The following is an 11,099-nucleotide window of genomic DNA, read 5'->3' on the forward strand; positions in this document are numbered from 1 at the left end:
TAGAGTCAAAATTGTTTTGTTGCAATTGCATAATCATTGGATTATTCAACTTTCCAAACTAAACCAAAAAAAATCCCAAAGGCAACAAACCATAAATAAGATAATCTATATTTAATAATCATTGTTTACAAATAGGTGAGAGGTTGAAAGGAGTGTCTGGGGTAAGGGTAAGCAAGGAGAAGGTTGACGTGTTCTAGTGAAGAACCAGAAACATGAAATAATGATGAGCCTGGCTAGGAACAAGGTTGAGTTACCATGAGCAACCTCCACTACGACTCTGCTAAAGCACACGAGTGGAGAGCTACGAGGAAGTCGCAAGGAACAGAGTCACTGCAAAGTCTTGAAGGTGGAGTTGGTGGAGAGAGAGAGAGAGAGAGAGAGAGAGAGAGAGAGAGAGAGAGAGAGAGAGAGAGAGAGAGAGAGAGAGAGAGAGAGAGAGAGAGAGAGAGATAGAGAGAGAGAGATAGAGATAAAGAACCGCAAAAGTAAGTCTTTCAAAGTATTTAACAGTTTGTAATCCTGAAATAGATTGATAGCTCGTGATTTTGGCAATATCTATTTATCCCACCTGTTATGTAACTTTGTTGGCTGTGTAGACCTTGATGGCTAAGTGTTGCACGACTGATAATAATTTAATAATTGAATGCTTTGGTGTCATGGGATGCAATGACATGGTTGACATAATTGCTTTTCTTCATACTTAAAAATGGAAAATTTAAGTGGCAACTCACCATTAAAGGATGACTGGTGCCACATTAAAAATCAGCTACAGTTCATTCCATGGCTTTGACTGTATGTTGGCTGACTTCATTATCTTGTCAATACTGTGGCAACATGGTTAGTTCAAAAGAGTTGAGTAGTGTTACATGTCATTGTGTGTCCTTGCATATATCAGAAGAGGACGAAGATGATGATCGCGACGTTGCGTCCGTGGTAACCGCGACTTCCCCCGTGATGACGTCACTAGGGTTGTTTGACCCGCAGTCCCCCTGAGTGGGAACTCAATATCTGTGACACCGACACTCAATCCAGGTGAAGCGTATCCTCTGATCTGCATTTCTGAAACCCGTTTTACCCAGAATAGACACGCGGGGCTCTCTGGCTGACTGTCCTATTGTGTTACCACATTTGGTGTTTTAACCTTTGGGGATGAGTGGTTAGATACTGCCAGGGTCAACTTGACCTTTTGACCTAATTTGCAACTTGTTATCCAATTTCAAAACGTTCATGGGTCACGAATGGCAACTTCCGGCAATTGCATGCAACACAAAGATGGGAAAAATGCCTTTCCTGAAGCATCAGAAAGCTGTGGTGTTGCTGATGTGTGTGGTGGCCACCATCTCCCTCCCCAAGGACCCAGAGGACCAGACAGGGAGGACTTTCTCCCTCATCCAAGAGCTCCAGCGCCTGGCTCTGCCAGATATGAGCGGATTTGACCCGTCCCTGACCAGAACGTGTGGCAGCTCACCAGTACCAGGATGGACGAGAGGGCGGAGGGGAGGAGGAGCAGGGACAGGTCCCGCCGGCCATCAGGTCAGACATTAACCTGCACAGTGCAGGCATCAAGCATCCTGATGTCAACCGATTAACTTGTGGATTAGGGGGTGAGTGGCCTTACTTTACGCGCAGAAAGGAATTAATCACCCAAAGCGAAAAATAGCCCAGAAATATGCAGAACTTAATCAGCTGCCTACTAACATCCAATCAAATCTAAACTACATTATGGAAGGCCTTGATAATCTCATATTACCCAGTTTGGTTAATTCTAAGTGATTTTTGCTGATTCCCTCCGCAAACCCAAACATATTCCCTTTATTTGCTTAAGAATCAACAATTATGTATCAACATCTTCTTCTACTTCTACTACTATGCTTTTTTTTTTATCATATCTGTAAAATTATCAGAGTGTATGCCCTTAGGAAAAAAGGGGGAGGAATTTAGATTATTATTGGGAGATTTATTTAGATATGAAGGTCGACAGCTTTCAGTGGATAGAGAGTTGATCACTTTTCAATTATTTCAGGTAGAAAGTGCTTTTTGCTATACAGTATTTCTAAACTCCAACACACAGGTTTTGGGGCACATTCCTAAATGTTCCCAAATGTATTTCCTGAACAGCTCTGGAGTCCAGAGGAGATCAGGGGCCGGAGAGAACCCTTGTCTCTCGAGGCCGCAGGGGGTTCAGCGAGCAGCGCTCCAGCGAGGACGGCGACAAGCGGCCGTACCGCCACTACGAGAGAGGGCGGCCGCTGCCCAGCCACCACAGCCCCGAGCCCAAAGCCTGCGTCCCGTTCAGGACCGTGAACCTGGGCATCCCCTCTCAGAGGAGGAGCACCGACACCTTCATCCAGGAGACCTGGAGGAGCGAGTCCCCGCAGAGGTACACCTACCACTCCAACTTCAGGGGCCGGGGCGAGTCGCTGGAGAACTCCCCGTCCCGCCACTACTCTCAGAGCCCGGAGCGCTGCAGGCCCAGCGGGTCGCCCCCCGGCTCCCAAAGCAGGGGTTCCCAGTCCAGGGGTCAAATTCACTCCAACGTGCCATCTCACGACCCGTCCCGTCAGCCGTCCCACACTCCGTCTGGGCATGTGTCCAGACGTGCCAGTCCGTCCCACGCCCAGTCCAGTCATGTCCGGTCCGGGCACGAGTCAAGGCTGTCTCACGCTCCGTCCGGGCATGAGTCGAGGCGGTCCAGCCCGTCCCGCGGAAGGGAGTCCATCGTCTTCAGAAGCATCTCAACCTCCAGGGCGAGCCCGACCTCCAGGGCGCGCGGCGACCCCGTTTACTTACCGAACGGAGGGTCGGCTCCACGGGGCCGCAGCAGAGAGTCCAGGCGTCCGTCTCAGACCTCCTCCGGGCACGGCTTGGACTCCGAGAGGCTCTACAGGAACCTGGAGACGCTCTCTCGCCACGGCTCCCTGGCCGGACCGCCGGCGTCGTACGAGAGATCTCCAAGAAGCAGAACGGCAGTCAACAGTTCGGCCGACACTCTCGCCGGGAACAGCCGTGAAGTCTCGCCGCTTAGGAGTGGTCGAGGAACGCACGGCCACACGCCCCAGACAGAGCTCCACTCCAGGGACAGCAGGCCTGACTGCTCCAGTAGAACCAGGGACAGGGAGAGGTCGGGCAGATCCGAAGCCAGTCCTGCAGAGGGCTCTTGGCGTGGCTCAGCCCACTCCGTGCGTAGCGCCGCCTTCTCACACGGCTCCTCTCCGCCCAGACGAGACGCCGAACCCCATCTCCTCGCCTGTCCTCCGAAGTCGCCTACCGCAACCACGGAAACCGACCAGGGGAATGAGAGCAGAGTTAAAGACGGCGACAGGAGCAAAAGCAAGGTTAGAAGGGGCCTGGATGCCCTACTGACCCCTGACCCCAAACCGACTCCGGAGGAGCTTGAAGAGGTAAGTTCATATTTTCATGAGCGTGCCAAGTCCATGTATAAAAAGATCGACGAAGACTATGTGTTGTTCTAAACGTGTCTCCAAGGCGTCGATGACCATAGACGACTACATCGTCCTGGCGGACATCCCGAGGATCAGCCTGGAGCCAGAGGAGGACCTCCCGGCCTCGAGGAGGAGAACCCAGAGCCTTAGCCCCCTCAGGGACTACAGGGCCAGGACTCCAGGGTAGGGTCACAGCAGGGTACCCTGCAGAGAGATGCTGACACACTTTGTTCATAGTTCCCTCAGGTTGTTTAATATCCTTGGTATAGTTTTGGGGCTATGAAGCTGGTGATACCGATATAGATACATAGATATAGGTTGTATTGTGTAGTTATTATTTTGGTTGTAGCTGCATAGACTAGGCCTACAAGATGACGGTCGTAGATATTGCAACAATCTTTCTTGATTATAATATATTACGCTTTCCCTTATTCTGCGTTTTACTGCTGTCATTGCTTCTTGTGTCTCAGTTATCAACCGGAGATGAAAGCGTACAGCGCCAGGGCTGAGCTGGACGAGAGAGGCCGAGGGAGGGAGAGGGGCAGAGACCGAAGGGAGAAGCACCGGGACCAGGAAGACGGATGTCTGTCCCGACAGACATCCGCCACATCGCTGTACTCGCAGGTACAACAGGGGACTAGCACGGTCCCTGCGTCCGTATCCAGCCGACCTTTGGGTTTAAGAACATCAACAGCAGCAAAGGACCCTCTGTGATACGTCTCTGTGACTCCATTTCAGGGTTCATCAGAGCATCACACAGGGAAGCGTAAATCTGCAAAAGAGAGAGTACTTTCTGAACCCGCTCCAATGCAGGTGCGAGTCATCCCTATGAGTCTCTCTTTAACGATGGCTGTTGCTGGAACATGTTTTAATAATCATGTTCAGAATAACCATCAGAATGATCATACTTTGTCGCTATCATAATTATTATCCAATGACCACAACCAGAGCCATTCAGAAACAGCCATTACAAGCATGTGTGTCCCCTTAAAGAGTGTAGTAACTGTTTTGACTTTCTTTCCTAACTGGGACACCATGCATTCATGGTAAGTTCTGCCTCTGTGAGGTGTTGACATATTTAAACCAGCTTCAACTCTTTGTTGTTGGCATGTATAAATTCTGCCTTTGTTTCCAACCCCCCCCCCCCGCCTCCCTTTTCAATTCCCACATCGCTCTAAATTTTTCCCTTCTCTTTGGCTTGATAATCCCAACACTTTCTCCCCCCTGTCATGTTCAGAAATCATCCTGTTGTGTTGAGTTAGTTTAAATGTGAATAGTCAACAACAATGAATCTCGTCCCTGCATTGTGGTTATAATAGTTGTTGCTGAATGTTATGCAAGACATACTCACAGCACTAAGATTTCTCCTGACCACGACGATATTCCATCCTGTTCTAAACCCGGGTCTCATTACAGCTGGGTCTCGCTCCCTTCCAGGGATGGATGTCCAAGCTGGAGACAGATGGAAAGGTAGGGACGTATCTCTCACCCCTCTGGCCTTCTGACACCATGACAGCACCAATGAAGAGATCCATCCTTTGCTGCATTCTGCAACTTCAATCATTTATACTTTTACTGTCATTACCGTCATCTGAAAAAGGGGGTCTATCGAATAAATGTAATGTTTTCTGCCTATCAGTGGAGGAAGCACTGGTTTGTCTTGGATGATGTTGCGCTGAAATACTACAGGGACTTGGAGGCTGAGGAGGTGAGTCCAATCAGTGCTCCATCAAGGGGGCTTGGCAACAGGCTTATTATAATAAAGTATAATGGAGTATCACAATTAAATATTGTACACATTTAACATACACAAGAGTGCAATATATTGTATATTACTGATAGCAGTTAGTTTCTTTCCTTTTGAATAGATTTCTTTCTTATATTTTCTTTAAGAAATAGCCATTTTGAATATAAATCTATAAATTACAGCTGTATCTTAGAAATGGTTTTTGAATTGTATTTAGATGACCAAAACACAGAATAACACAAAATAATATTATATATTCCTAAAAAGTATTTTTAGAACACGTTTAATAGAGATTACCCAACACTTTAGTCAATTGGCTCATATAAATGAAGGCATGTAAATGGTTAGGTTTGCTATGGAACCCATTTGGAAGTACTTCACATCACACATGCTGTTTGTCTTGTGTCTCTGTGGTTCACTCTGCTGTGTTGCAGTCAGACGACCCAGAGGGAGAGATTGAGCTCATGACCTGTGTGAATGTGTCAGACTGTGAAGTGGAGAAAAATCACGGCTTTCAAATTCAGGTACGTAACCGATGTGTAATGTTTAGTCATTCTATATTCTACACACACGCACAAGCAAAAAAACACATATAGCCACACACACACGCACACACACACACACACACACACACACACACACACACACACACACACACACACACACACACACACACACACACACACACACACACACACACACACACACACACACACACACACACACACACACACACAAAGACAGATGGAGAGCAATGCAGAAACGAAAACGGATTGAATGCCTCAGATTTTATTTTTCTGCTTTCCTCTTGTAAGCCATTCACTTATGTATGTCTTTATCTCCTCCGTCTCCGCCAGACAAAGAGGGCAGTGTTCACTCTGTCCGCCACAACCTCCAGAATACGGAGCAACTGGGTCAAGCTGCTAAAGCAGGCCATCCAGCAACACACGCAGTAAGTCGGCCGTTAAAGACAAAAGTGTGCAAGTGCAAGTATGGTGGGCTCCTGAACACTGATATATACCAAGAGGGTAGAAAATACTGATGCAATTGGGAGTCGTGATTCTTGCAAAAGCATTGCAAAATATTACTGCATCCCTGCATATAATAGCAGGTATACCACTCAGCATAAAGTAAAAAGGCTGCTGTTGCCGCACTTTTTACCCTCATAAAATGTTACTTATTGCTCTTAGTAACTTTATAAAAAATATCAGCAAATAATATGTACCAGCTAATATAAACATTTTATGCACTCTTGGAATACCTTGAGCATGCTAGAGGGGCATGTCTTCGAAAAACCATTTTCTGAATTCCTGAGCATGGCCAGAAAGGTCAGACGGCATTATTGTTGTCAACTATTGTCTTACTTCTGACGTGCAATATGATCCTCACGTCTCCCCCTGGTTCAAAACTAAGCCAATCAGATACCGGCAGTGAGAAAGAGGACCCCCTGTCCCAGCGGCCGTCGTCATGCCAACCGCCTGCTCTGCGCACCTGCAAAGAGTCCAGTTATGAACGTTCTCCAGCCAGTGCCGGTGTTAACGGCACAGCCACCGGCCTCCACAGAGCTGCTCGCCACCCAACCCATTGTGTAGACCCAGATCTTGAGGCCACGCCCCCGGACCTGTCTCCGGCCAGTAAGAGAGAGGCAGGGGAGGGCTGGGACAGGGAGCAGGCTAAGAGATTGGAGGAGAGGAACAAGTGGTTTGAGGAGGGCATCACCATTATGGAGATGAACAGCAGGTGGGACTCCATGGAACTGAAAAAGGGGAGCGTGCCGGTGCCAGCTTCTGACACTATGGACTCTGAACTCAACAGGAAGTGGGATGAATTCGAGAGAGTGTCGTTCAGGGACATGACTCCTCAGTCTCTCATGGGAGCCCCGACACATCAGTCAGGCCCCAGAGAGGATTTCCCGCCGTCCCCTCGCTCGGAGACCTACCCGTCGAGCCGTGAAGAGACCTACGGGCCACCGCTTGGTTCCCGAACCGAGGATGACCTGAGCGACCCGGAGTCTTCGCCGTCCATGAATGGCGGCCAAACGGCCCAATCACGAGCGGCAGAGGCCCTTCAAAAAGAGGTAGGACATTCAACCACATTAAAACTGTAAAGACGCCTTGTAGAACGCTAAGGAATATGTGACATGTGAACTAACTTCCAGATGTTTTTGCACATGAAACGCGCAAGAGAAAAATAATGCAGGAGGCAAACCGACCAGATAGATGTAGAAATGGTTCAAATCACCGAAATCCCCAGGCCATGTGTAATGAGTTGGATACAACGACGGATCACGTAAAACTGATTTCCTTCCCTCCAGGCCCTCTCGCTCAGACAACAGGTTGAGGGCATCAAGAGAGAGAGGGCGTCTATTTGGGTGGAGGTGGACAGTCCGTGTGGCCCCGGGGCCCCCTGCAGGGCCACGATACAGGCCCTGGTGGCTGCTCACAGGACGGCCCTTCAGGAGCTGCAGGAAAAACACGGACGGGAGATCCGGGATCTGGGGGCCCAGCTGGACAGACTGCTGCAGGAGGGGAGCCTCAGGTCGGCCAGAGGTAGGGACAAGCCGGGGGGGCGATGGTGTGACGCATGGAGAGGCAAAGCAGCAGATTGCGCCCCGGCAGGTGGACAAGTGGAAGTTAAACCCAAAGTGGTCTCTGTCAGCGGTCCATCCATACCTCTAAGATTCTCTAGTCCTGCTCCATCTTTTGCGTCCAACTCTAGAACTAGAAACACACATTAATCAGAGTTCAACCACTTGGTTGGAATAATTTTTCCGATAATAATACGTATCATACATTTGTCTTGTTGTTTTTTTGCCAGCTGTCACCAATACAAGTAACAAGAGGCATTTTTATCTTAATGCAGAAAAATAATGATGAAAGAATTATAAATAATATATCAGAAATGAAAAAAATGAAAAAATGAAAATGGATATTTTAATGAAAATAAAATCCAAATCTATGAAAAGACCAAAGATGAGGTTGCACACAGAGCACCCAGCTTTTACAGTCGTAGAAAACACACTCACTCACTTCGACAGCAGAGAGTGTGTTCCAGTGGGTCCACTTCGCTATTCCTTTGTCATCATGATGGTTTTGCTCGGGGACTGTCTCCTCAGCAAAGTTCAGTCTGCAAATTGGTTCGCATAACTCACAGTGCTCCACATGCGGACACAGCGAGGCTATTAATACCACCCACCAACTTGTTTATTCACTGTAGCGATGGAGGCCTTGAAAGGAGCCCACAAGGAGGAGATGGAGAGAGCAGGAAAGGCCAGGCACCCAGCCACAACAGGAGGTGCATTAGTCATCAGAGGACAGGTGTAAGTCTACCATACAAACAACCCCAACCATAACCCTGTATTCTGTCATCAAGGCCTCTGATGTGTCCCACAAGGCTGATTACTGTATATGTATCTGTTTGTAAGCATACCTGTGTGTCGGTGTTTGTGTGCATGTGTGTGCCTGTGTGTATGCGTGAATGCGTGCACGCTTGTGTACGTGCATGTATGCGTGGGTGCATTGGTGTTTGCAGGCCTGAGACGTTACGCTCAGAGATGGACGTGCTGTCTGCGTGTTACTCTGAAAGGTGCTCTGAGCTGAGCCACACGGAGTACCACACCAAGGACCGAACGACAGAGCTCTGCTGCAGAGAGAGAGAGACAGAGAACCTCCGCAGGGAGAACCAGGTAGGATTGAGAGAGAGAGAGAGAGAGAGAGAGAGAGAGAGAGAGAGAGAGAGAGAGAGAGAGAGAGAGAGAGATGGGGAGAGAGAGATGGTGAGAGAGAGAGATGGGGAGAGTGAGAGTGAGAGATGATGAGAGAGAGTGAAAGAGAGAGAGAGAGAGAGAGAGAGAGAGAGAGAGAGAGAGAGAGAGAGAGAGAGAGAGAGAGAGAGAGAGAGAGAGAGAGAGAGCGAGAGAGAGAGAGATGGGGAGAGAGAAATGGTAAGAGAGAGAGAGATTGGGAGAGTGAGAGAGTGAGAGATCATGGCAAAATTGCACTTGCAATCTTCATCCAACTTGTTCCTTTTCCTATTCAGGAACTTAAGACCAAGCTTGCCGAGGAGATCAGTCGCATGCGTTGTTTCATCACAGGTCAAAGTTCAGGGGTCATATCCCCTGGTCAAACAGATCAGGGGTCATCCAAAGTAGAGGTATTTGTAACAATTGATGCATTGCCACAGTACACTGTTTCCTTACTCTTAAAAGGGACAATTTAGAATTTGGCACTGGTGAAATGTTTAAATATGCATCCCTCTCTTTGTTTATAGAATGTTAAGAGAGATCATGAGATAATTGTCTTGCCATCCTATAGCATTAATGCAATAGTTAATAGAAATAGCAGCAATGTTATGTCTCCATATTTCATTCGAGTTAAGTTAAATACTGCCATCTACTGCTGGCAGCTGGCGTGAACATACACTGGTGGCATTTGATTTGAATTTTCCGTATTGACACAGTGGCATTATTTGTGTTATTTAGATTATGTTAAGAAAGAAGACAAGTGAGGTGGAATATCTCCAGAAGCAAGTGAGATGTCTACAGAATGAAGTGCAGGCCCTTACCAAGGTATCGTTGATTCCACATCACTTTTACTCAGCATACAATAAAAGACAGGATCATGTTAAAACTAGTTTCCACAAGGACACACTTTGCCCAGTTTCAGTATCAGACTTTGTCTGATACCCCCTTGATCAAGATTAAAACATTACGTAATCAGAATCAGAATACGTCAATATTATTTTTTATAGATATATTGTTGTACCCAATATATTTTTTGTTGACCTTTTTTTTTTTTTAATTATTGCAAACGACTATAAACTAAAAATAGACCATAGATAATCACTAAACATAATATCACAAAATAAATATATGTACTGTATATATTTTATATTTTGGTCCCTGTTCCTCTCCCAGTGAACCTCAGGCTCCTTCAGGGACCGCTTTACTAACATCTGGCACATAGTTATCTAATAAGTCTCAGTTGAAAACCACCATCTTGACGTTAAAATGCCTGAAACCCTTTTTGGAGGTTCAAGGTTTGGAACAAACAAGTGAATGAGGCAGTGCTCAACGGATCCCAACGGATGACTGCACAAATATTTGCATGTCCTTAAAGGGCTCTCTCCCTCAGGAACGAAGAACCCATTCTAAGGGACTGAGGAAACAGTGTTTACAAAACTCTCTCCATCATTTATCCTCAAAGTATGGTCACTACTATTATCATGCATAGCATGAATGGTATGAGTTTAGTTGCTGTTATAATATATATAAAAAAACACGTAAAACACCGAGAGGTGATCTGTGCTACAATGTCAGAACACCATGTCTGAACAGCAATAAGCTGGACTCTTTTTCTCTCTCTCTCTCTCTCTCTCTCTCTCTCTTAATCAGCCCTTGTGGCTGTGTAAACTGGGCCACCTTGTGGTCTATCATAATGAAACAGAATTTGGTTTGTGTTTACAAAGAGGGGGTAATTTTTTGATTTGCATAATTAAATCCTCTACATTAACATATGTAGCCACCAGAGGTCAGTGTTTTCCCTGCTCTTCTGTGACTGCATGCGATGCTCTGACCCCAACTGCAGGAGAATGAGGGAGCCTAATGGACCGCGACATGGAGGGCTACGTTGAACTGAGTAAGATGAAGAGCCACAGCCAATAAGAGATGTGCTCCATCAAAGAACACCCGAGACTGGCCAATACTACGCTTCAGGAGGGGGACAAGAGGCCGCTGATTGGTGGGAACAACTAGTCCCTGGCCCTTTAAGAGTGACATCAATACTATGCAGAGAAGGGAAGGAAGTGTGATGCAGTGTTACCGTTACTATTGGCCGACATGGACTCAGAATCATGTGTACCATTGCATTTGGAAAATCAGTTTTGTTACGAGTGTTTCTGTAAAGATGTAA

The sequence above is a fragment of the Gadus chalcogrammus genome, chromosome 3, assembly GCF_026213295.1.
Source record: "Gadus chalcogrammus isolate NIFS_2021 chromosome 3, NIFS_Gcha_1.0, whole genome shotgun sequence".
NCBI classification, from domain to species: Eukaryota; Metazoa; Chordata; class Actinopteri; order Gadiformes; family Gadidae; genus Gadus; species Gadus chalcogrammus.